Here is a 26,197-nt window from a genome sequence, read left to right on the forward strand (position 1 = left end):
GTGTAATCTCCATTTTCTAAGACTCTAGGGTACTGCTTAAGAACGTTTCTCTTGTTATCGGTCTCAAAACGATTACACAACACTCTTGTAATTAACCCTGGGCAGAAATAGTGACATGGTTAAGCAAAGATTTTATCTGCTGGCTATAGACAGTAACAGCTGGTGAATTTTAGTATTAGTTTTCCAAAAGAACTTCAAAGAAATCCTGAAGAGTTGTTCAGAAATTAGATATGCCTCATCTCTCCATGTCACCAAAGTTACGACTGTCATATTTTCATAGCATCTCAGGTGATGGGTACTTTGTCCATTGCTGTGGTAGAACTGTTTCTGTTTTGTGCTTGAAGTAAACATTGACATAAAACCCACTGTAATATGTTCTTTTTATTCATCATTTACAGATTCCAGCAGTGATCCTAATGGGTGCCATAGCTGTGCAAATACATCTTGACTGTAGTGGTTAGAGAGCAATAAACTGAAAGTCTCGTGACCTGGCATAAAACTAGTATTACTTTTCAACTCCTGCATAATCTTATGTCGCCTACTTCAACTCTATTTTCTCTCCTACTCATGTTTAATTAGGTTTCAAATACTTCAGGGTGGGAACAGTCTCTGACTGTGTGTTGAGTGTTTAAAGGAAATGGGATCTAATAGCAGATGAGACATGTTAACTTTGTCTTTGCTCTTAAACAATTCTGTTCTGAAACTGAACTGAACCCATGAACTTTTGGCAGTTGTTCAAAATCCCTCCTATCCTTCTTCTGAATGTTGACGATGGGAGTAGCCGTTCTTTTCCTGTGTCAGTATTTCTATTTCGTTGCCTTAGCAAACAAGCATCTTGTGACAAGGGACATGAAGACGTGGCAGCCGCAGTCCCTTCCATGAGGAAGAGGCAGGCTCTGCCACCCACTTCCTCAGAAGCTGGGTGGACTGACAGAAATGCAGAGCTACGTGTTACCATTCCTCCTTCACAGCGAGGGGGGGTGATTTGCTTTGAGTCCTAACACCGAGCAGCCCATGTGCCACCTGCATGCAGGGATTGCTGCTAGGGCTGGTTCTTCCGGGAGGGAAAAAGCCTGTTGGAAAAATCCTTCCTGCAAGGTTGGTAGGGCTCTCCCTGCTCCCTGGCTCCATTATATGACAAATGTAGCAGTTCTCTCTTTGTTTTAAAGAATCTAGTTTTTATCTACGAGAAGAGGCTTGCATGTTTGGTATTATATTCTGTATGCTTTTAGAGTAATTCAGATGGAACCTCGTTAAACATCTTTATAGATCTCTTAGGTTCATATCTATTAAGTGTTACAAGGTTTTCCCGTGAGGGAAACAGTCTGCACCACCTTGCACTAAAATCAAGCCCAATTTAGTCTCATAGACCATTGTACTGGGAACAATCCCATTAAAAAGGCTGCCTGCATATAAGTGCTTGCAGGATTGAAGCTGTGAGCCCAGTTCTGCAGAAAGAATGTTCCTGTGTCTAACTGCACCTGACATGTGCTGTGGCCAGAGTTAAGTGTGCAGTTCTTAAGATCATGCTAAAAAAAAAAAAAAAAAAAAATCCTTCAGGTGGGAATGTGCTATGTACTCTAATGAACATTATTGAAAGGGATCTAATTGCTTACTCACTTGTTAAGAATCAGCTATAACTTTTGTAGCTATTTTAAAGCAAGAGAATGACAAAGCTAGGTTTTAAATGTTATTGATTATCCTAGTTTGGGGCTAGTATTCCTTCCTCCCACGTTACTAAAGCTAATACCAGAAGGAGTCACTTCTGGGGTCCCTTGCTTAACAATGTACGCTAGGGATATTAGGTAGAAGTGCTCAAAAGGAAGGGCCACAACAACTCTCTTGTTCTCACAGTGCTACATGAGAGTGAGTCATGGCTAGATCTCGGCTGGATATAAGAGCGATCCCTGGGAATGGGAAATGGTCAAGAACTCCTTGTTCTAGGAAGCGCTGATTGTTCAGAAAGGCAGCGGTTGTCCTGTTGTGTTGCGTAATTATGTCCGCCTCCACATATCCCACTGCTGTTCATTTCCATTATGTCTTTTAATTTAAATCCTAGCTATTTAACGAGGAAATTTAACAGATTCATGGCAAGAGCAAGTGAACATCCATGTGTCCTTCTCTACTAAAATGTCTCAGTGGATAGGGGTGTTTATTTTGATAATCATTTAAATGGTGCTGAAGAGATTTCCCCCCCCCCCCCCCGCCCCAGTTAGTTACATTGGTTCCAGAGTTTGTCTTGTTGCCAAACACCATGGGTTCAGAGTCAGAAACATGAAAGAAGAGGGGGAAAAATGCAAGAGGGCTGTAGTAAGCAAGTCTTTACTAGTATAAGTAAATGAACCTGTCATATTCAAAATTGCAGTTACCACTTCAGGAAAAAAAAATATGAAAAAAATATAGGAAAAAAATATGAAAAAAGCTTTTATTCTGTGGATATCTGTTGGTTTTATTTCTCTTCTCTTTTTATTTTTCTGGAACAGAGAAATAAAAGATGAGGAACACAAATTGCATTTAACACAGTCTGGGCATATTCTTAAGATTTGAGGGAAAAAAATGGTAAACCTCTTGTCTTTTGTCTGCTCCATTCTAGAGCTTCATCATTCAGAGCAGGAAAGATTGTCTGGTGGGAATTCATTCCACATAGGTAGTTTGGAGAAAAGTGGAACCGGGGTTGATGTTGGCAGCAAATTCTAAAGTCTGGCTATTTATGCTTGTTGTGTCTTTCCAAGTATGTTGCCTAGAGTTTAAAACACCCTTGGAATCTTACAAGAAACACTTTTCTAAGTGAGTTTTCCTGACCTCTGATAGCTAAAGCTGATTGTGCTAAATACCTAGATTTGGCTTGTTTTCTGATCTAAACATCTCGGTTATCACCTGAAATTAAAAGCAACCGGGCGATGTTTGAGCCTGGAAATCCTTACATCGTCAGGCAGACTCATGTGGACAGTCCTACCAGAACCTTGGGGCAGGTTCTGAGAGTCCAGACTGCTCATGTGGGTAAGAGCCTTTGCATAATCATATTTCTTTGATGGAAAGGAAATTTGGAGTGCTATGTTTTCACGCTGTTTTGAAAAACGCTTCAGAAACAGGCGATCCAAAACAGAGATGGTCATATAACGTAGAGTAGAGATGCCCAGCTCAAGTGAGTAAATGCATCATTACAGACGTGGGCTGAATTGAGCTCTGGCCACACATCTGCATCACCATAAAACTTTCTGTTCTTGGACGTGTGTCACAGATTCTTTCTGCTACGGTATCTGCAATTTCCTGCTTGTCACAGTCTGTCCAGGACACTCCATTAGTTACTGATTGGGCAATAGACAGCTCCTCCTCCTTCTCCAGCTGGTCTGCGGGTATATGCACGTGGAAAGCTGTCTCTGCTGCTACACCAGCAAAGAGCCTGCACCGCTGCCTTCTGATGGGTCACAAACCTAGAAAACGGCTTCACTGACCACTAGCTGCACGTGCTTGAGATAGTTGTCACGAGCTCCAGAGCAATGTTTGCCAGGACCCCTGCCCTGCTCTGAGATATACTCAGAAAGGGTTTTCTGACAGGCACAAGTATGAAGTCATTGTAGCAGTGTAACACTCAGACATGGGTATGTTGAGTAGAGATTGGGAAACAGCAGCTGTATGATGTGGGGTTTGTTTTGCTTTGTTTTTTGTATGCTGTAGAGGGACAAGGAGATGCTTTTCCAGCTTGTTTTAAGTTGAACCTTAATTCTTATGTTTAACTTTTACTATGTTTCTTGTGCAGATCTTGATGGGATCATTTCAGTTGAGCTTTATATTCTGATATGAGTAAATTAATAGAAGTGAGTAAGTATTGGTTGGGTTGGGAATTGAGATTTATTTTTCATGTATTCCTCTCTGTTTGGCTAAACTTTTCTTTTTCTTTTCTTTCCCTTTAAGGAGCCTATTCAGCTTTTTGCTTTATCAGCACCTTCCACTCCTTACATTCTCACTGAAGAGAGAAATATGGAGAGTGGAGCTGTAATTTCCCTTGTCTGATTAAACACAATGCGAAACTTGCGTTTGATCTGTTGCATCTTGGGTTCTGTTATGCTGGAGTAATAATATCTTTGCAGCATGTGATGAGAGGGGACGGAATGTTATCAGCGTTCTAGTGTTTGTATATCACATTTCCACATGGTTAGGCTTCAAAATAATAATGGTGAGAATTATTCTGACTTTTCTAAAATAATAGTTTTATAGACAATTGCCTTTCTCATCATTTATTGTATGGAAGCAAGCGTGTATTACGTGCTTATCATGTACCTATAAGTATACTCCCTTGGTGCAAGTGGTAGTGCGTAAGGGTTCAAGCAGTGGGTGAGGGAATAGGATACCCTTGGATGCCATCCCCAGTGCCACTAGATCAGGCTGCACTCATTTGTCACTCGTTTGGTATTTCCACATCTCATGCATCCAACACTGGGACTGTATCACTGAACCAGCTCACGAGAGAGCTGCAAGTACCCAAAGGCGTAGGGAAAAACTGTATGCTAGGAGTCATTCTCTCTCTCCTATTGCTGCACTGGTGTTAGTTGCAAATCCAGTCCTTGACCCGCCTAAATACAAGGGCTGCTTGAGGCCACCAGACAGCTGCTAGAATGCCTCCATAGAGAGCATGTTTATAACTGTGCCCCTCTGCGTGGGGTGCAGGGCGGAAGATCTGCACTCAGCGCCTTTCAAACCGCTCCGCTGCACTGCCGGGGCAGCACCCCCGGCTTAGCCAGCGGGCTCCCGAGGCTGCTCCGGGTTGTGCGTCTCCAGCCGCTCCTCGGCCTTTGCACTCTGGGCTGTACACACGTGACCCGTTACTGACTGTGGTGTGATTTGGATCAGTTAGTGAGTACTGCCCAACGTTGTTGTTTTATCGTACTAAGAGGTTGCCTTTGGTGTAGGGGGAGTTGATTTCCCTTTGAGCACAGTCACAGCAATATTTGTTTTGTAGCTTTTTTTTTTGTAAGTGTATACTTTAGCATAGAAAATTCAATGCATCCTCCTTTTGTGGAGCCGAGTGGACTGTTGTTTTCGTGTTTGATTTGGCTCTTCTTGCTTAATCTGGAGCTGGGCCAAAAGCATGAATATTCATGACACTGTTAAACAAGATTTTTATTGAAAACAAAAAATGAATCTGAAGTCTTTCATTTGTCATTCTGAACTCAGCTAGTGAAAGCCCCATGAACAGGAGCATTTATCACTGAGGTTTTCTTGGGGGTTTTTTCCTGCTTTTCTTACTGCATAAAAATTTATTATGGCCAAAGAATTAGTGCATGACTGTCTAGTTAGCCTAATGTTAAGATATTTTTGTATTCTCAAATAGTATACTATGTAATACTTAAGTGTTGAGCTCAAGTAAGTGTGTAAGCAGAGGACAGATCTAGCTGGGTTAACAAGCGCTGGTCTTTGCTTTCCCTATGGCCAGAGTTCATTTACAAAACCTTCTATCTGCCAGGCATCTACACTGTCCTGCATGCAGAGGGCATCATCTTTCCTGAGAAATCCTAGATTGCCTAGTATAAATAGGTGGGAAAGCCAATATTTAGCTATCCAGTCTGCACCTTGACCAATGGTTTCTGCTGCTGTGTGTGACCCTAATAAGGAGTGAGCACAGATGGTAGGGAAGAGGGCTCTGCTTTCTTCTGTAGAGCTGGTCTTCTGGGCCCTATTTGCACATTCTCCAATCTGAAAGCTGATCGTTGAGTCTCTGTGCAAAGGTTGTACGAAGAGAAATTTATGGTGTGTTCTGTGTTCATATGCATAGGTCAATGGCAATCTGGCCTCATAGGTGTAGAAAGAAGAGGGGGAAATGAGAAGAAACTGGGAGAACAATAAAAGACAGGTAAACTTCCTTTGCAGCCTCTGGCATGTTGGAGAAATGGAATAAGCTTAGCTTTTAGATGACACGTGTAACTGATTTTGAATATCCATGTTCGTTTATGTTGCAAGGTGAAGCTCTCTTGAGAGTTGCCTGTTTCATCCTGCAATGCAAGATCTAACTAGTATCTCTTCCTTCCATGCACTTTATCTATAGGAGAATGGGGAAAATGTCTGGGGATATGTTTGTACAGAACCAGGCACTTTGATCCTGACTAGGACCTTTTTTGCCCTATTACAACATTTTTTTATTAGTAAAAACACTGGCGTGTTTTCATGATGGATTTGAATTTCAGAATATACTGGTTCCTCTCACTGGAACATCCATTTTTCTGAGGTTCATTGAAATGGCTGTAATAATAGAAGGAGGTTCATCCAGAAATATTTTTCACATATGTTCACTTTAGAAACCATGAAATTCCCAGGTGTGAGCTTTCCACATTGACAAAATGTATATATAGATGAAGTGTTGGAGACAGGAGAAAAATTCTGCTTTTTATTAAGCATAATCAACTTGATTCTCAGTAAAAATCACGTTCATCAAGTGCTCTGTGTTAGTCCTGTTGCAATCAGTGTATGTTCAGACTGTAGATGTTAATAGGAATTTGTTCAGGCTAATGACCTCATGGTCTGACCCATTTTGGCTGCAGGATTTTTTGGGTTGGTATGGTAGTACCATAAAATTCAGTCATTCAAGCATGTAAATGCTATGTAAAGGTTGCAGTTAATGGCGTGGATTTAAATTGATCCAAAATCTGATCCCGTGACAACTTAAATCAGTGTCAAAGCTTCCATTGACTTCGGTGAGGACATGATCAGGTCAGAAATTGAGTAATTGTGCTAAAGATTAGTAGCCTGTAACGTTGCACTCTGATTCCGGATTATCACAGTCTCCTCTTACAGTAATTAGTCATACTGTTAAAAACAGATAATTAAAACGAGATGTCCAGAAAGAGAAATAACTTCTGAAGCAGCACACTCACTGCTCTTTAGAGTTGTTCATACGAGAGTACTAGTGAGGGCAGAAGTACAAAGAGGCTGAACAGAAGTGAAACAGCTTTGCTGGAGAGGTACGTTGGTGAAAGCACCACCACGGCTTTTCTGTTAAATGCATATTGGTGGAGGTCAGTAAATACATTAGCAGAAAAAAACGGGGCATAAATAATCATGGACCTAGAGTACATTGATGGGGTGAGTCTTTCCGTTTGCATGCTGGGTGGGCCTTATGCAGTAGTGTAAATTTGCTGTTGCCTGCACGCAAAGAGTTAAAGTCCTTTTACCCACTATGGTAACTTCCTACTTCTGGATTCAAAGGTCCTGTGTCTTGTTGGATGCTTCAGTGCATGATGCCTTTGCACCCTGTTACCCAATATGTTAAGATGGGCAGGGATATTTCTAAAATAACAAGAATGTTGTTAATGCAGAAGTTTTGTATAAGCTTAAGTGAGGCAAGAAATCTTTCAGACACCTTAAAAAAAAAAAAATCTTCATCCTAGCTAAAGGAGGATAGTGAGAGCTAATTCCCACACAGGAAGAGCTTGGAACAAAAGAACAAATGCATCGACTGCTATGCAGGAAGAGGGGACACACAAGTGCCAGGTGTCACAAGTAACTCAGGGGCGAATCCTGTTTCACTCTGTAGAGTTGTTTGCCATTAAGATTTTCTGAAATTGTCATGATGGATGTGCAGCAGCTGAAGGTTGCGTGCAAACCAGTGGAGAGGCTTTGGAGCAACCTGCCTGAAGCAAGTGGGGAAGGAGCAGAGAGGACTTTGGATTCCTAGCTTCAGAAACCGGGAAGGCCGTGTGACAGAGGGAAAAATATGTAGCGCACCATCAAAGAGGCACTAGGATTCAAAGGGAAACACAGGTCTAAAATATATGGGTCAAGTTTATTTGAAAGGAAAACTTGTTTTCTTTTGACTCCTTATAACGTTGCCCACAGAGACTAGCAAATAAAGCTGCCACATTTTTGGCAAAGGGGATCTTACGAAACCTGAAACACTTATATACACATACTTATATAAATATGGTATTTATTAGTTTCAGCGCTGTGACTTTCAACTCCTGCCTTTAGTAGGTAATTTTTTATTCTCTCCTATTGGCTGTATTTTAAGCTTAAAATGGGATTATTAATAAAAAAGATGTTTTTATTGTTGCTTTTATAGAAAGTAAAAGTAGGACAAGGTGATTAAAAGGAACTTTTTTCAGCGATTATGCTATGTCGCAAAGGTCTGCAGGACAGGGGGCCCTGGTCGTAGGCTACACTGTAAATGCTTTCTGTGGAGTTCAGGGCGCTGGAAACCATCTGAGGTTTGTAGTTACTGAAAACCATTATTAAAACTGGTTGGCTGTTACAAAAAACATTTGGGCAGCAGTAAGGGAGGAATCCTCTCTGGCTGTGCTTTTCACAGATGGCCGTTAGCAAAGCTGAAATTCCGAGGTGTGGCAGGAGGAAGTCAAATCAGGCCTCTTTTGCAAAACCGTTCTGGCCTCTAGTGCCTTCCCTGGACTGGAATAAGGTCATTTTTTTCCAGATAATGAAGCTGAACACCCACCACTCTCTTTGATACGCTTCACTTTGTTTATTTTTAAATAAACAGATGGCACAGTCCTCTCTCAGGCAAAAAGCTCTCACTGATGTCAGTGGGAGCCGCACCACCTTCAGGACAAGAGGGTCAGGATCTATAGAAGAAAGGCTGAAAGCTGTCCAGGCTTATATTCCCCTATTCATAAGCGTTTAATAGTTGGAAAAGCAAACAATCTACTGAGACTTATTAAAACTAAGTGCATTTAAAACACCGATTGTGAGTGTCATCAAGGGATTGTAGTTAAAAGAATTAATACAAGCCTTGCAAAGCCTTGGTGCAAAACGATGGGCATGCGCGTGGCTGCAATAATAACCTGCAGTAGGCTTGCAGTCTGCAAGTAGCTTGCAGTTTCCTGCTCTACTGTGTGTTTCTCAGCCTAGTGCTTACTGAAATATATAAAGAAGTATTTGTATACAAGTATGTGCATATCAATTTATTTACAAGCAACAGAAGCGGACTCTTCCTGTAAGTGTATGACAGGCCGATGAACTCTATGCCTGTTCTTAGACTCCACTTTTCGGTCCCCTGTAAACGGGCTGTGTAGGGCCTGGGACTAGATCTGGGATTTTATGGCTTGTGCAAAGAGTGGGACTTATGAGTCGAAGCATTTGCCTTCTCCTCCATGCAGGTGGTGGTCTTGCCTTTACATATATGTTACAGTACTTTTGATGGCTGAAACAAGATAGTAGTGACAAACAGAGGGAAAATTGCCAAGGTGTAGTTTCCTCCCTCTGGCCCAAAAAAAGAGAGGGAGAGAAAGAACAGAGGCTTTGGATATTTGCCAGTTTGCTTAGTGATCTGCAGACAGCAGACATATCTGTCTGTGAAGATGGATGGTTGCAAACACTTATTAGTATGTAGTGCCAGTGATGCGTCTCAAGACAGCCGTCTGTCTGTCTTGCGAGAACCTTTAGTAATGAAGTGACTGAATCTTGCTCTTCTGACTTTTGACAGTGCTTTGTTGTAAGCCGGTGTCAAATGACTCCTAATCAAGCTAAGCAAGGTATGCACCCACGGTGGGGCCCTCCGTGAACTGTATGTCCGAAAACCTCATTTTGTCTTCGTTATTTTTACAGGGGTATACCCATGACTTTGTGGGACTGATAAGGGAGTAAATGTGCACAGATTGTGTTTAACATACACTGGAATCAAAATCCCTGCCGCTGCTGAGAGGGATGCATATATAGTCTTTAAATATTTCCTCACAGCTGGTGCAAAACTGGAGCTGAAAGATTCAGTGGTCTGCTGTGGAGATGATGGTTTTTATGTGGATATCATGTAAAATAGAGTTTGATGTTGGTATTGAACTCTGGGACCGCTGGACTTGGGATTCACAGATCATGAAATCTCCTGAGCTTTCGGGATCTGAAATGGCAGAACTGTCAGGTTTGTCTGAATCTGAGAAATCAGCTTTCCTTTCAAGACTGATTTTACTTTTAGGGTTCTTTGGAGCTTAAGTCTTATCCTCATTCATTTTAGTCTCCATAGATACTTCTCTGTGTCATTAGTTAATGAAAGCAATTTCATTTTGTCAGGAGTCAATACTTGTTTTCAGCCTCTCAGCTATAGACAAATTTAAGAAAATTCAGTCTGACTAACAAAGATATGAAGAGGTTCTGTGCTACTTCTAGGAACAACAGCAAATGGCAATGGAGTACTGTAAGGAGCCTTTTCCAGTGAAACTTTTCTCCAGACATATCTAGATTTTGCTTAGGAAATATGATTTCCCATAGTAATATAAAGTCCTCTGAGAGTCCGGTCTTGTTCTGACTGCATTACACAGTAAACCTGAAGGATCATATCTTTTCAAGAATGACCTGGGATAAAAATAGCATCTTCTCACAGAAGTGGGTGAAAGAGTTTTCATAGACCTTGCCAACAGTGTTCCTGGCTCACAGCATTTCTATTTGTCCTTGTTTTCCAAAAGCACTGAATTCACTTTCAAGTTTGAAAGCATAAAAACATCGTTGGAGATCCAATCTGATGGTGCAATTGAAAGATCCAGTAGGCATTCCAGATGAATCTTGTATTTGAGTTGTTCTTGAATATTGAGCATCAAGATGCCTAATTCTTAAATCCTGGCAGTGTTCCCATTTGCCTAGTAAAGCAATCCTATTACAATTAATGTGGTAACACTTCTCCATGTAGGAAAATACTTATGGGATTTTCAGAGACCACAAAATGAGCCATAATAAGAGAGTTCTGCCAAATTTGGCTATGCAGATGAGGGACATATGGCTGGTGTGGCTGGTGCTGGCAAAATCCTGTGACGCCTCATATGTCTTCTTACTGCCATCCATCACACTTCCACATAGTGGCAGGAGATGTCAGCAGAAGCTGTTATTTCACCTTAAAATAAACTTGGTGTGTGTTCTGCATTCAGGTGAAAGACTGCAGCTTCAAGCAAAGAAATCCAAGTAGAAAGACATAGTAACATTGAGCTTTGTCAGCGTCCCTGTCTGTCTGTCTTGTCTCTAGCGTGTTCTTAGAGTGTCTGTCACCGGACTGTGTAAACACTTAATACAGGTAGCTTTGAATTTCTCATTATATTAATTTCTTTTGAAGTCTTGGGGCCAAACTGATTTTTAGATCTGCTGTAAATAATCCCAGGATTAAATCACCACAAAAGAGAACAGAATTTTGCCTAGTGTATACAGATAAAATAAATCATAGTGGGTATGCCAGTTAAAATTTTAATTTCTCATTTTGATTACTTTGATACTTTACTTTTAAAAATCTATTTTCCAAAGTAATAGTACTTGAGATTATTTCACAGGGTTTTTTTCAGGCTGCAAAATAGCTAAAAGCTATCACAAATGCCTGTGACTGTTTGTTTATTTTTTAAAACCAGTGTTTACCGCACTGGAAGGGCATCAGCACTGGGGAGCGTGAAATGATGAGCGATGTAAACAGAACCATCCTTCACTGTCAGAGGAACTTCACTGCAGAAGTGCCGATCCCTCTCATTAAGTGGTGTCACTTAATTACAGCTACAGGTGAAACAAAATGATTTGCAATAACCATGTCAATTTAATTAACATGATACAAATATAAGCCTTTTTTTTAGCTCCTTGCATAATGCATAAACCTGATCTCTTTAAATGTATTTGCTTTTATTGACATTGAAATTGGCTGCCCATGCACAAGTTCTTTATGCGGTGATTTCCGTAGTAACAGAAGATAAATAATCATGTCACTCAGACTAAGAGCTACATGAAATTACATTGCTGGCCGCATCCCATTTCTCTTCATGAGGGTAGAAGCATCCTTAAGAACCTAGAGTGCAAAGAGTAGAATAAGGGAGAAGATCTTATAGTGCTACCCTACGCTTGGCTCATGTATTTTAACATGGCATGTGATTAAGATAGTGGGTCAGTGGTAGTGAGGTCCCTGACAGAGCTCCCTGATTGCTGATATGGGAAAAACTGCAAAGGAGAGATACTGCTGCTCTCAGAGTACTGTTTAGGTACTTTTATTTTTTTTTTTTTAATCAGATGTGTTTGAAGTCAGTCTAGCACTGTAACACCTCTTCCCTTATCTCTTTGTCCCACGTTGCAGTTTGCAAGTAGTTTTTTGCAAACACTCTGTGGAGTTTAGGGTCATGGGCAATTTCACCTCATATTTCCATCTCCTTGTGCCAAATGGAATAGAAAAGCTTGAGGAATTTAGAATTTTATTTCCCATCTTTCAGCCCCCCCCCCCCCCCCCCCCCCCCCCATTCTTGCCCCTGAGCAGTGCAGGTCAGTTCCATTTTTCATTCCCCAAGGAAGGGTTGCTGGGCTCTTCCTGCTGCCTGAGGATACCCTGATCTCCCTCTTGCCAAAACCAGTTTTTATTAAGTCATGCCGAAAACACAACTATTCCTCAAGAAGCAGAATGTAGTATTTTGCTTGAAAAACTCATACAGGTTATTTTGCTTAACTAACTTTGGATGAGGTTTTTATAAGTCTCTTTTTAGCATGCCTGAAGAGAGACTTTAAGATATCCAATACAGAACGGGTGTCAGTCTCTCTCTTTAAAATTGGATCATATGTTACATCCTTTTCTGCGTTTTTAGCTTTCTGAGTACCTTCCAAAATCATAGTAAGACTCACCAGATTTTTGAAGTCTGTCTTTTTAGGCCCACTGTAGGGCACGTCATGCCCCTTTATAGTGTCTCAGACTGAGTATTGCAGGTGACTAGTCACTGCTGAAAACTCTGGTCTTTTATTAAATTAGAACAAAATAGTTGCCAAGTCTGTCTTGCAAAATCATTACACAAACATGAGCTCAGAAATGAAACTTACTGCTTTGCTATGATGATAGGCAGAGAAATAACTTGTATCTCTCTCTTTCTCACTCATTGCAAGAATTACTTTCCTTCTGTGAGCAAACAGAATTTTCCACCATGCCGTGAATGGGTGGTGCTACTCATCTGTCTACAACTAATGTTCCGATTGCTCAGTTAAGTCGTTTGAAAAGCCCCATTTTTCTTCAAGTAGGAAAATGCTCTGAAATGCTGTTGCAAGAACCAGCAATACAGAAGCAGACAGAAATTCACAGAAAAGACAACAGACTTGTAAGAGACCAACCTGCAGATTACCACCAGTTCTAATAACTGCAGATCAGTGAAAGAAACTGAGCTAAATTTTGCCAACGTTCACCCTATAACAGCCTATGATTAGTCGTGTCATTAAAATATAAACAAATATAATTCAATCATGAAAGCCTTGTAATCCCATCTGCCTGGGGCATGATTACTAGGAATAAAGCAATGCTGCTTTTTAGAAGGACTCAGCAGGATTGTGTGTTGTCTTCAAGAGTCCAGTCTCACAGCCTGTTTCTATGTACAATATTTAACAGGGCTGAGACTGCCATCAGAACCTCAGCTTAGGACAAGGTAGTGACAACTGTAGTGTTTGGCATGTGAATTGGCTGTTTTCAGGTTGAAAAAATCTTGGCTGGCAATTGATGTGTCTAAAGTTGGGTTTTGTTTTCTATGGCATAAGTAAAGAATGAAAATTTGATTAGTTCATGCACCATCAGCATAAAGAATATGAAATATGAATATTCTATTAACAGGTTTGAAATAAACAAATGAGCATGTCTGCTAGCTTACCGGCAAAGTGCTTCACAGTCGCAGGAAACTACACTGTAACAAAGCGTGATACATAATGCAAGATTCAAGTAGTCATCATTCTGCAGTAGCATTCCTAGGACAGTTTGTGGTCTACCATAAAAGCAAAAATTGGAGGTTGGCATTATAAATGAGAAGAGAAAATTTAGAAGTCTGAATTCACTCTGCCTTGTGATTCTCTTGAGTGTAACGGAGTGCAGTTGGTGCTTGTGAGTAGCTTGGTGAGGGTTCTGCCAGGTATGATGGATATATAGTGTGTATCAGGAGAGAGAGCTTTCTTCAGTGTCCAAAAAATGTCCTGTTCTCATGATAGAGGTTGGTTTTCAGGTGAGCTACAACCAAGTGCCTCACTAGCTGTGGTCATTCGAAACTCTTTCTTGTTCCCGTTGAGATATGGTATATTGATCTCATGTTGTCTTATGCAAAATAACTCGATCAGATGTGCTGTCTTCTTGAAATTCTTTCTGTAGTTGCAAATCTATAAACAGTTCTTGTGCCCTTGCCTCTTTTACTATTTCTCTGAAATGTTATATAGCTTCCTCTTTCCAATAATAGGAAAAACATCATCTTTATGGTGTTACAGCTCAGGGTTGTTAGGCGCTGAGCTTGGCTGAATTCTTGGCAAAAAGATGTATTCAGTGAAGAGCAAAACTTCAGAGCAATTGAAGAAATTAATACAGCAAATTTTATTTTAAGAAAGAGCTGAACAACCTGAAAATGAAACAGAGCCTTTCAGTTTATGAAAAAAAATGTTCACTTCATCCAATAACATTTTTTCTTTTTGGTAACAACCATCCAAACAACTCCCCAAACCATTCAATGTTGAGAGTAATCATTTTACCTTTACTGGTCAGGCCAAACCACTAAAAAACTCAATTATTCACAAAGATCTATTTCTGAACTTTTATTTGTTAATATCCTTTAAAAAATGCTGTGAGTTCTTGCAATGTAAAATATCAAAGTGAGGCAACCCCTTGCAGTTGTATTCCTGCTGTTCTCAGACCACAGTAGTCCTGTCCACTGTTTTATCAAGTCGCTTCCAATTGTCCAAAAACAGTTTCCACCTATAATGGAAACCAACCTTGAGTGAGGAAGACAAGATTAACGAGATATTGAATAGAGTCAATGGAGTCTGCTCCATTTCTTGTTTATAATGGAATATATAGCAATACGTAGGTCAAAGAGTGGTATAGGTAAGTTAGTTTTAAAGATGGGTCATTTCTGTATTTATTTTCCATTCTGTTTTGGTGGTGTGCAGGCTAGCTTAACCCTGCACTGTGTTTAACGCACAGACTGTCAAATGCTCTGTATTATGCATGGTGGTTTAGTAATGTGCAGTATAGATCGAAGCTGAACACATAAGAAGTTCATTTCATTTAGGTTCCCCCCCAAAAATTTTAAAATATTTTTTGGGGAAAAAAACTCAGCCTTCCTTTACCCTTCCTCTTGCACTTGCTGGCAACAGAAGAAAACTTTGTGCTGCAATAATTTATGAATGCGGTGCACACATTGAAGTCTGTTGTTTGTGCTCTGTTTGAAGAGGTATTTTTGATGGTTTGCATAAGCAATTGTAGATGATTCTTGCTCCCATGTCTCTGTGAGGGCATGGCTGTGACACAGTCCCACATCTGCTTTTTTTCCCCCTCGCTCCCTGGTGCACACTTTGTTCAGCAGGGAGGTAGCTATACCTACGCTCATTCCTCATATGCCTTGATGACCAGAATGCCTGGTGGCACTGCAGGCCGGAAGGTGCTTTGGGGTTCAGTTACATTTCAGACCCTGACAGTCAGTTCATGCCTTTTCCAAATATGATAAGACTTACTGCAGACCCTGTCGTTAGTCTTTCAATTATTCAGGTAACAAAGCTAGGGGTATAAGGAAGGTAGAAAAGTGTAGCTATTTTGAGGTTATGTATATGGTTGTATTTAGGTTTTCTTCTAAAGTGGCCACTGCCATGCAATGTTGTCATGACTGAACATGCAGAAAACGTATGTACCAAGCCCTTTGGAGTTCTGTGATGCTGAATGATTTTTTGCTGTGGAAAAGACACGTTGTTATTACAGCCTAGCAGTACCCTTTAGTAAGTATCGTGATGTGTATTAGCCACTGCCCGTGCAGAGTGGCTGAGGGCCAGATTAACTGCAGAGATCCTGAGCACCGTTACTGGGGTGTAACAACATCTGTGATGTGAGTGAGGGCTCCTGCTGCAGAGTCAGTAGAGCAAATAATCTGGCTCTTACTGGCTTACTGCATGTCGCAGAGTGCTAGAAGCAGTGGTAGAACCAGGAATATGCTTTGAGCCTGTTCTTTTGGCTCAGTCTTTGGCTGTTATAAATCAATGCAGTTCCACTGACTTCATCAATACTTCTGCCTAGCAAGGATCTTTCCCGAGGTCTTACAGTTTTGTCTTTGGAAAGAAAACTTTACATAGATGATGAAAACATGGATCACTGAGCAAAGAGTCAGAGTTTATAAAGGTTTCCAGATATTTCTGCATTTCCTGTGGATAATATTTCAGTACAATGTTGAAAGTGTAATAGATTTTCATACTCTTTTAAACAATTATGATGGAGAGAGGAAGAAGCACTTTTCACAGGTAGTTTGTTATATTAAAAATACCTAGCTGCCTTCACACACATTTTGTTACATGAGATTACAGTGAAATCCAAGCAAGTATTTTGATCTTTTCATGGTAACTGGAGTCCTCTACAAGGGTGCTCATTGAAGTAGAAAAAATTCTGACATCCCGAGAGAAGAAATTACACTGCAGTATCTTTGTGACGGTCCATGTAATCCCTTATTATTATTTTGAATACCTGAGTTATGGCTGTGTCCTACTTTAGAGTGCTGGTTTGTCAAAATCTGGTAGGTGATAGGTTGTACAAACTGGGGAAGAGTGGTAAATCTTTGATATGCTCCTCTTCTGTCAGGAGGTCTGCTTGGGACGCTGGAAGTGATCCACATTGTCGGGTTTCCTTGGTTTAAGTGGGCTTTGGAGCATTTCACAGTATGTACTGTTTGCCAAGTGACAGCTGTTCTCAGAACAGAGAGGAGTCACGCGTGGCTTGGGTCAGCTTCACAGTGAGTGGGAGCCTTTCTGTTCCATGTTGTGCCAACCTATCTCTGATATTGCCAGGTCAGAATTTCCTTCCCAAACACCTGATTACCGAAGGACAGGTTCTGCTTTTTCTCTCTGCGTGCTATGGTATTATAGACTTTAAAGAGCTTTGGGTGAGGTTTTTGTGAAAAGGACATATTACCAGTGAATACAGATAAGTATAGCAGAGTCTGGATTAAATTAGGAGATTGGTCGGAATAGGAACATGTTTACCGAAGCTCTGAATTTTAGACCAGATGCTGATATAGGCCTTGGAAAAAATAAGGGCCAAACCTCAAAGTTTCAGTCTGTAGCAAGCCTGGGAGAGCCTGAGGAAGTGAGATGGACAAAAAATTGGGGTGGAAAAAAACAGCATCTCAGTGCTGGATGGGGACAGAGACATGGAGAGTGTTATTTTCTTTCATCACAGATGTGCATGTTTTAGAGAGGAGTAAATAGCATTACTTTTGAAATTTCCTCCTTTGATTTCCAAGTTCTTTGCAATCAAGTGGGTTTATATTATCATCAGCATTTTAGAGAAGAAGGCTGAAGAACAGCGAGGTTAAGAGGCCTCATCCAATGTCAAGCAAGAAGTTGGTATCAGATCCAGAAATAGCTTCCCATCCCTTGCACCATGCTGTGACACAATGCTGCTATATAGAGAGGAGCTTACTCTGCATCTGTGCTACATTATGCAGCTGCAGAGAGCATTCAGTGTTTGGGATTGTAACAGCACAGATAATCTAAACATAGAAGCAATGGAAAAAGTCAAGTGGTAAAACCTGCATCTTTGTAACCTCCCCCAGCAAAACAGCAAATCAAAATTTATATTATAGGTGGCACAAAATCTCCTAAAACAGGAGTCAAGCAGTATCTGCAAGAAGAGAAAGAAGCATTAAGGAGACCCTCAGCAGATGCAGCATGTACATTCTGGTTCAAACATTCTTTTTCTAGTGACAAAGGGTCCCTAAAATTAATGAATGTTAATGCGTTATGATTAGGCCAGTGCAGAAATGCTAAGTAAGACTTTGTCTCAAAACCTTCTGCAGGCATTAGAGATTAAGATGTTTGACAGAGAAATGCATAAGCTAGTAAACAAAATCCTGCTTCCAGCAAAGCTAGGCTTCTTTAGACCCAATGGCAAGTTGCAGTCACGAGGACATCAAGGTTACTCTGCTGCTGCTGGGAATTGATGAACTTGTCCAAAAGGTAGAGTGTTAGAAGCCAGCAATAGTCGGCTGTTAATTCTCAAGGACCAGACACTACAGATCTCAGTGTGCATGTGTTGCATAATGTATCACAGTTGTATTGAGAGAATATTTTTAGATTCCTGTTTATCTTACTGATGAGTGGTCATTTCCTTTAATTAAAGATTAAATAAACTATCTCTGCCACATCCTCTCAGCCTACCTAAACCCTTGCAACAGCTTTCTGACTGTTTTTTTTTTTCCTACAAAATTAACTTTGTTCTAAAGGATTCTGGTGGGCAGTAAAATAGGGTGACAGCTCTAGAATGCCAGCAGATAGGTGGTTCATTTGCAAATTACCCCCTTTTCTCAAAGCAGGTGATTTTTCTTCTTTAATCACAAGCATTTGGGAAGTCTGAACCCTTCTACTTCCCCCAATGCAGCCGCAAACTTCTAATGAAGCGCAAGGTGTAGCTGCTGAAGATATTAATGCCCGCTCTTTTAACGTGCAAGTGTACACAGTAGAACCTATCATGAAAAAAACAGCTTTTGTGTATGAATCATGTTAAGGATAGCATCATGCAGATTGATATGCAAGAGAAATGACACTTAAGTATAAGAGAAATCTAAATGCTGTGTTACATTGGCACATGCTAATGTAAAATCTCTGTAAAATTTCCATTTGAGTCTTTAGATTAAATGCTTTTTTGCATATATATATATATATATATATATATATATATATATATACACACACACACACACACACATACATACAGATCTTTCACATAGATTTTCTTCTTGTTGATGGCAAGGCATGCTTCTGCTGTATTGTATACTGGCCATGCTTGAGCCAGTAATACCATCCTGTAATCATATTACCAAACTGGCACAAATGAGAAACAAAAATGTAATGCAAGCTTTTGGAAGAGAGTCACGAGATGAAGATAAAGCACTTCCTGGCTCCCTAATGGTTTTGTTTCTTTTCAAGGGAAAAAAATATGCTTTTGTCAGCTTTAAAGGTCAGCTAGTAAAATACAAAGGTTAAGCAGTTTTACTTTAATTTTGGCTCCAGTATCAGAAATTCCCATTCGGGGGCTCGATAGGGCAGCATAGGCAGTCAGTTCTGCCTGTTTATGGTTCTTCGCGCTGGGACATAATTCAAGGGATCAAATCGTGCGAATGGTCTGAACCAATAAGGAATTCTGCTGTGCTGCCTGTTCGCATGCTGCTGTTATCAGGCTGTGTATATTTTTATGGAGACAGGGCAAAAATCATTTTGTTTTTCTTCCAGTTTCCTTATACTTTGTCATTTTTTTGTGATTCCTTTTCTATGGTATGTTGAAAGGGAAGGCTCAGACAGCTGGAAGAAAAAAGGGCTTCTTTATTTATTTATTTTTGAGGAGTCATTTGTAGCCCGGGTTGAGTCACATAAGGAGAAGTTTTCCACCATTTCTTCATCTGTCTGTTAATTCAGCTCTTCTCTGATGGGACATCTCCTTTTAGAGCCAGAAGTTTGGTGTAAATCCCAGAACCACTCATAGACACCTGGGTAGCCCAGCAGGTTTGCTGGCTTCCCCATCAGATTCCCGTCCACTTGGAACTGATCAAAATCTACAGACAGGTTTTATTAGATTAAAGCAGGAAATCTGAACTGCAGTTTTTTAGCTGAGTGCTTGTATTGAGAAATAGGTAGCCATAGTAGTCATCGGAGCGCTTATTTCTTGTCTTGCTGCAGACTTCTCTGTTATGATGAACAAATCTCTCGAGTCCCTTTATTCTTCACATCTGTAAACATGGCAGTAAAAAACTATTTCATGAGGTTACTGTGGGACTGAACGTACTGACAATTGTGGTGGCAAGGGCCGTGTAAAGTCACTGTCACGGCTAATTTGTTGTTACTACTTTGGAGTTTGGCCAAAGATTCTGGAAGGCAGTTGCTCTTCCTGGATTTGACACTTGCGAGAAATGTGATGTTAAAACAAACTTTCTCAAATGTGTGTTGGCCTTCTTGCTACCTCCTATACTTTAATGACACTTTGGCCATTCTGTTTGCTAAACCATTTTCCACTAGGTTTTCTATTGGTTCCTCAACTCTTAATGTATAGTGCAAATCCATAGCTTGTAAGGAAACATTATAGCAAAGGAGCAGTGTATTTTAAGAGGGACTTTTCTGCTTTTTTTCAGACAGCTCGATATTTAAGCCAGTGATTTCCAATAGGCTTTGCAAACGTGTGGTAGCTGGCGTTCTTGCAGAGCAGCCTTGTGAGAGATGGCTTGTCTTGCTGCGGGAGTGGCGCCCCGGCTCCTCTGACCATCTTCCCGTTCTTTGCGAGGGTCTGAGTGTCGATTCCTGGTTATGTCTGCGAGATCCGAGGTTGTATCACGCAGGTAGCCAGCCCATGCGCAGTGAAACAGTTCTTACTCTCTTGCTGTGAAGAAGATTGCAGCCATTTTATGCTTGATGGGTGCTTATGGACCAGTATAAAAATAGGATTAAGAAGCAGAGAAGAACAAGAGAGGACAGTTGCGAGTGAACCCTTCATCTAACCTGTCCTAATCTGTTCAATAAATTTGGAAGATTCTGCTAGTTGATGTTAACTGTAGCTGTAGCAGTTTCTTTGATACTTGGGAAGTATTCTATTTTTGTAAAATAAATATTTTGTCATTGTTCCTGTGCTCCAAACGCCAGCGCCTGTTGAAATTGCTGCGTTGTACAAGAGCTATGGCAATAGCAGGCCTGTGACGTGCAGGTGACGAGCAGGAGCAGAGCCGAGCGCGGCTGCAGCGCTGCGGGCGCTTCCTTCCCACGCAGCACCCGGCACAGCGCTGGGCCTGCGCTTCAGCCTTAGAGACTGGGCGCTTCTCACAGCCATAACAGTTTAGACTTAGAGTGTTAGAAATGGTCTTTTGGCAGGCGTTGCACATTTTGATTCTTAAATAAGCTTATTCAGACTCCTTTGAGAAAATTGTTAACAAATATCCGTATCATTTCCTTAATATCTTATGTTACATGAAAAATATTTATAGAGATATCATTACTTGTACTTTCGTAGAGCTTTGGGGTCCTAGACAGACTTTGTATACTGAAAGACAGACTCTGTCCTGAAGAACCTGCTATAATTTATACCCTGTCCTGACACCCAGAATAATTTATAGACAGGTTTGAAGAAAAAATTTGTAAGAAACTTAGAAACGTGAGTGCTTCTGAAAATTAAGAGGGGGGTCGTGTCCCTGCGTTTGAGGCAGGGCAGTTGAAAGTTTCCTTGTTAATCTTGGTTCATCTACTCTTGCTCTGTGCTTCACAGAAAGAGTCTTTAATTAAAAGCCAAATGTGTTTTTCTGAAATTCCAAAGATTTCTGCATCAGCCTCTGCTGTTTTCACAGAGATAATTCTGTATTAATGAGGTTAACTGAAGCTGCACTTGTGCAAATTCAGATTGTCTGCTCTGTTCCCCAGGGGCTCTTTTAAAGATGGGCTTGAATCTCTCTGGCTATCCTAAAGCAAATGCTTTAAATAAAATAAAACCATATTCTAAAAACTCGGGGCAGCTCCCTATGTTGGTTTCTGTTCTTTGCTTCCAGCATTTAGCTGTTAAAGTTAACAGAGTGGGGGAGGAAACGGAGAATTACCCTTTAGTCACCTTTAATGGAACAACTGAATATGTAAATGTATAGGGAAAATTCAGGAGCGTTTGAATCTCATTAAGACTGTGTGGTTCTGAATCCTTAGGTTTCCTCACTAGCTCTGCTTGGCAATTTTGCAGACTTTTGAAACAGAAGGTTCTCCTGTCGTGGCAGCAGTAGAAGTAGTATTTCACTTCTGCAGTTGTTCTACTTATCTTCATTTTATTCCCCTGGAAGCACTCAGAGTGTGTATGTTATTGCCCACTTCAGACAGCTCAGAACAAAGGCTTAGACACCCCCCAAAAAAGGGTGCGGTTGGCTTGAAAATCCTGAGGACAGTTTTTTAAACAACATGTATTTGGTTTAGTATTTGTCTTTGGAGCACCTTACGTGAGCAAGCACTGTCTGCCTGCCTGTGAAGGTTGGGAAAGTATTTTAAATACTACAGCAGAGATTCCGGTGTATCCATATAGCAATTCCAGTGTGTTGAGGGAGATGCCAGGTATTACAAGACACTGATCACTGACTCAGCAATACCATCCGTAATGTTAAGTGTCCTAATACTTCAGAAAATGACAAAATCTCCTCCGATATTACTGTCAAAGCAATGATCACGGCCCTAAGCAGCAGCTACTACAACTGCAAATATGACACCATTGAGAATCACTCATGCTCCTTCATAGAAATTTTTTTCAGGAAGTTGCCTGCTCTCCTAAGGAGATGATGGGTTTATTGTATTCCTCACTCTTCTCCTTTTTCTAGCTCTCTGTGTCAGCTTTTCTTTTTTACCTCCTCCCCCTAATACTTTATCCCATGCATCAGGACCAAACAATCTGAGTTGTCTCCATCCGATGCTCATTTCTGTGTTCAGATGGGAGATTGCCTCCTCAGCCATTACCGTGCCACAGAGCGTGCCTTTCACGTGGCCTCTTCGTCTGCTGTCCTGAATTGCCAAACAAATGCAGGTTTTAGTAACCTGCAATCATTCTTCACAGATACCCCAAATATGCCCATTTTTCTTCCAGTGTTCTCTTGGCTTAGCTGGGATGTTGTATAGAAGTCATTTAATGTCATCTTGTGTAGTTCACTGGCAGGTTCATTTAGAGAAGAGAGCTGTTTTTTTTTTGTTTGTTTGTTTGTTTTAAAAAGAAAAAAGAAAAAAAAGGCTTATGTTAGAAGCAGCTGGTGATTTTGGTTTCCTGAAGACCATCCTGCAGAGGAGCACCCAATATCCAATCGTGGGGCGGTAACAAACACCCAGGGCTGCTAATGCCTAAAGCAGCAAGAGTTCTGCCGTGAACATTTCCTAGGGCCTGAGAAGGGAGGCTGGAACCAGGGGCAGAAACAGCCTGAGTATCAACATCACCCTTCCTGTTCTGTTGTTTTGAGTTTTATGTTTGATGCTCCTGAAGTATTTTACGGAAGTGAGTAGAGATATATTTATTAACAGCTTATAAGGAGGAAAAAATGAATCAAAAAGAAATGTATAAGCGGGGGATATCTGAAATCAGATAATGAGTTGGCCTGGATTGGACCAGCTAAATCCTCCTCTTTTTTTTTTTTTTTTGAGAATGTCTCTGTATTGAGTGACATCTGGCACTTTATCAAGAAAGTATATTATTTCCCTAGAAAATACTATCAGGAGGTTGAGATCCTTCCTTTTATTATTAGAGGACCCTATCTTGGCAGTTCTGGCACACGGTGAGTATGATGTTTACCAGTAAATAGCTCATAGCTCAAAGTCCTTCATCACTAACTTTAGAAAAGTAAGTGCACAAAGATCTATTTCTGTTGTTGAGAGGCCAAACTCTCTTTGTGGATGTAATGTTGCTGTTTAATCAGTGGAATGCAGAAGGATAGTCAGGATATTTTTAAAGACTTATTTTAAGGATTTTGTGCAGGCCTTCATCAAAAAAGTTCTAACCATGATTCCTTTTGAGGAAAGGCAAAAAAAACAAACAAAAACCCCTATGTTTTCAGATGTGCAGCCACCAGCTGTTTTCTAATTTAATACATATCTTGTTAAAGCATTGAACTATCAGCAAGGGAAGAAAGGCTCAGTATAGAAGCTGCACAGATTTCTTATGTTTCTGAAGTGTGAACTGATAACAAAGCAAGTCAGCACTAAGACTACTGATTATGCTATAATACCCTGTTCATACAAAAGTTAAAAGACAAATCCCAAACCACTGCATTGTTGGTCATCTCAGATGTCTCCAGTGGATCTTGTGCCTTGCAGAATTCCCAGGTTGCTCCAGAGGCTATCAGAATCAACTGGACATCTATTGACTCCAACGAGTTTTAATGAAAACTTTTCTATTTGGGCAAAGTGGGTGCAAAATATACTGTGACTGGGAGAATAGCATTTTATAATGACTTAGGCATTTTCAGATAGGTAGGAATGATGTTTTCTGCTGTAGTGCAAGATAACGTTTCAGGATTCTGGGTTTTAAGTATCAGAACAGTACAGTAGAAGGTAGGGGAAAATCCTCCTCCCACTGCCTTCTCATTTTGAATTTCAGACACTTTACCCCCACCTTTATAGCAGCACTATATCATATTTACAACATCTAACGTTTCAAGGTTAGATGGCAAAGTGTTGAGTCAAAAAAAATTGCCTTCCCAGGGATACTCAAATATTTCAGTTCATGTTTAGAAGACAGCGTTGATGTGCGACTGGTTGATTTCATTTCAGAAATGGGCAACACAATGATTCATCTAGACAGAGTCAAAAAGCTGTTCTCAACCTTAGTGCTCACTTTTCAAACATAGTCTATGATCAGATATCTTGTGTGGTGGCAAGGCATTTATTTATATACAGCACTGCTTCTGGAGCTTTTCAAGTTTTCCGGACCAGTATGGCACAGTGTTTCAGTATGTGCCAGCAGGCTAGGTGTCCTCATCAGGATTCATTCATGAAGTTTTGCATCATCAAGGTTTTCTTTTTGCTGTACATTGCTCTGTCTTTATGCTCGCTGTAGGAATGAAAGCAGCAGATCAGAAGAGATGAAGAAACCCTTGATGGGCAGTAGCTAGCTGTGAGTTAGGGTGTTCCTGGGCAGTGGTGGGTGCTAACAGCGTGCTGGGCTGTATCAACAGGAGTTAACCAGTAGATCAGGGGAAGTGGCTATTCCCCTTTCCTCAGCACTCATTAGGCTGCAAATGGACACTGCCTCCAATTTTTGGCTGACCCCTGGACCCAACAGTAAAAACCACGTTGGTAACCTTGAGCAGGTGCAATGGAGGACTGCTGAGCTGGTGGGCTAGAGCAGATGGCCTGAGACATGGGCTTGTTTGGCCTAGAGGAGGCTTGACAGGACCTAATAGCGGTCTTCCACTACTTGAGAGAAGGTGACTGAGAAGACAGAAACAGGCTCTTTACTGAGGTGTGAGGTAGGGGAACAAGAAACAGTGGTCATAAATTGAAGCAGGGAAGATTCAGACTGGATAGAAAGGGAGAAAATATTATTGTGAGGATAATTAAGCATTGAAACAGACGCCCAGAGAGATTGTGGAATTTCTATCCTTTGAGGATTTCAAGACCTGACTGGAAAAAGCCCTGAGCAGCCTGATCTGAATTCACTGCTGACCCTGCTTTGAGCAGGGGACTGGAGTAGAGGTCTCACAAGGTCCCTTAACCTCTGTGAAGCTAAGATGCTATGGAAAGAATACTAATCAGAAAGGAGAATCTGGGGAAGGTTGAAGGGGAATGTGAGTGTAGACATGCAAAATCAATAAAAGGGCGTAAAGCTAACCATAATAAAGTGCAGGTCACTTAAGTATCATTTATCTTAATGTATCATCTTTTTCTTTCCCCAATTAGTGTAAAAAGTAGATCAACAAGTTCAGTAATACCAGGAATTAACAGTGACTTTTGCAAATAATTCTGACCCCTTCTTGCTTTTCGACTGTGGTGCAATGGCCCTTGGCTACCACATTTCCATCCTTTATATTTTCCTCTATTACTTCTTGTCAATAGAATTTTAAGATACCTATAAAGATTTAATGATCTCAGTATCTTTTCTCTGGCTTTGTGTGTTTCTAATTTTAAGCAGTTCAGTGTAAAAGCCAGCATTTCCTGCACACAAAAACCTCACTTTGCAACAAGAGATGACAGGCTTCTGTCTCCTGGCAAAGTCCCCTGGGAGACTGGTCCTTAGCTCTCCAGGACTGAATCCTTCACACAGGAGTTCTGTTCCCGGGCTGCTAGTAAGGCAAAGGCAGTGCCTCGCAGGTGCTTGGCAGGCCTAAGCGCATCCTTGGCAAAGGGTTCAGCGGTGTGGCCATGATCTCATCATTTTCTTGTGCTAATGGAAGGACTAAGGCTTCCTCAGTTTCCCTGGTAAATCTGTATCATTTTCATATTCAGACTGCCTGTTCCCTGAGCTGGCAGCGATGCCTACACACAACACCCACTGTAGATTGTTCCCGCTCCTTGCTCGGTAGGCAGCAAATGGTGGTGTCGAGGGTTCACCATGAAAACATGCACACACCTTGACACCCAGTTTGTGGCCTTGCTTCGCCATCTTTTATGACTTGGCCAAAGAGTGCAACTGTAATATATACTGCTCTTCATGACCTGAGCTTGATTTAGGCTATTATAATTTATAGGCTTGCTCCATTTCTTTGAATCATTGGTGACAATCTGGTGATCGTAATTACCTTCTCGGCTTTAACGTTTTCTACTAGTAATT

The 26,197-nt window shown here is 40.9% G+C and overlaps 1 protein-coding gene and 1 long non-coding RNA gene across 3 annotated transcripts in view; both read left to right on the top strand.

The window, feature by feature from the left end:
- The window catches only part of TMEM132C (transmembrane protein 132C), a 218,977-nt gene that overhangs the window by 73,641 nt on the left and 119,139 nt on the right, over window positions 1-26,197 (top strand). The window lies entirely within an intron of this gene.
- Window positions 3,340-4,113, top strand: LOC112991832 (uncharacterized). Of its 2 annotated transcripts, none has more exons than XR_003261361.2 (3): window positions 3,340-3,602; window positions 3,761-3,822; window positions 3,916-4,113. It is a non-coding gene; the product is annotated as an uncharacterized LOC112991832 (long non-coding RNA). The 2 variants fall into 2 exon arrangements; XR_003261360.2 differs by having other exon boundaries at window positions 3,761-3,818.

The sequence above is a fragment of the Dromaius novaehollandiae genome, chromosome 17 (assembly GCF_036370855.1).
Source record: "Dromaius novaehollandiae isolate bDroNov1 chromosome 17, bDroNov1.hap1, whole genome shotgun sequence".
NCBI classification, from domain to species: Eukaryota; Metazoa; Chordata; class Aves; order Casuariiformes; family Dromaiidae; genus Dromaius; species Dromaius novaehollandiae.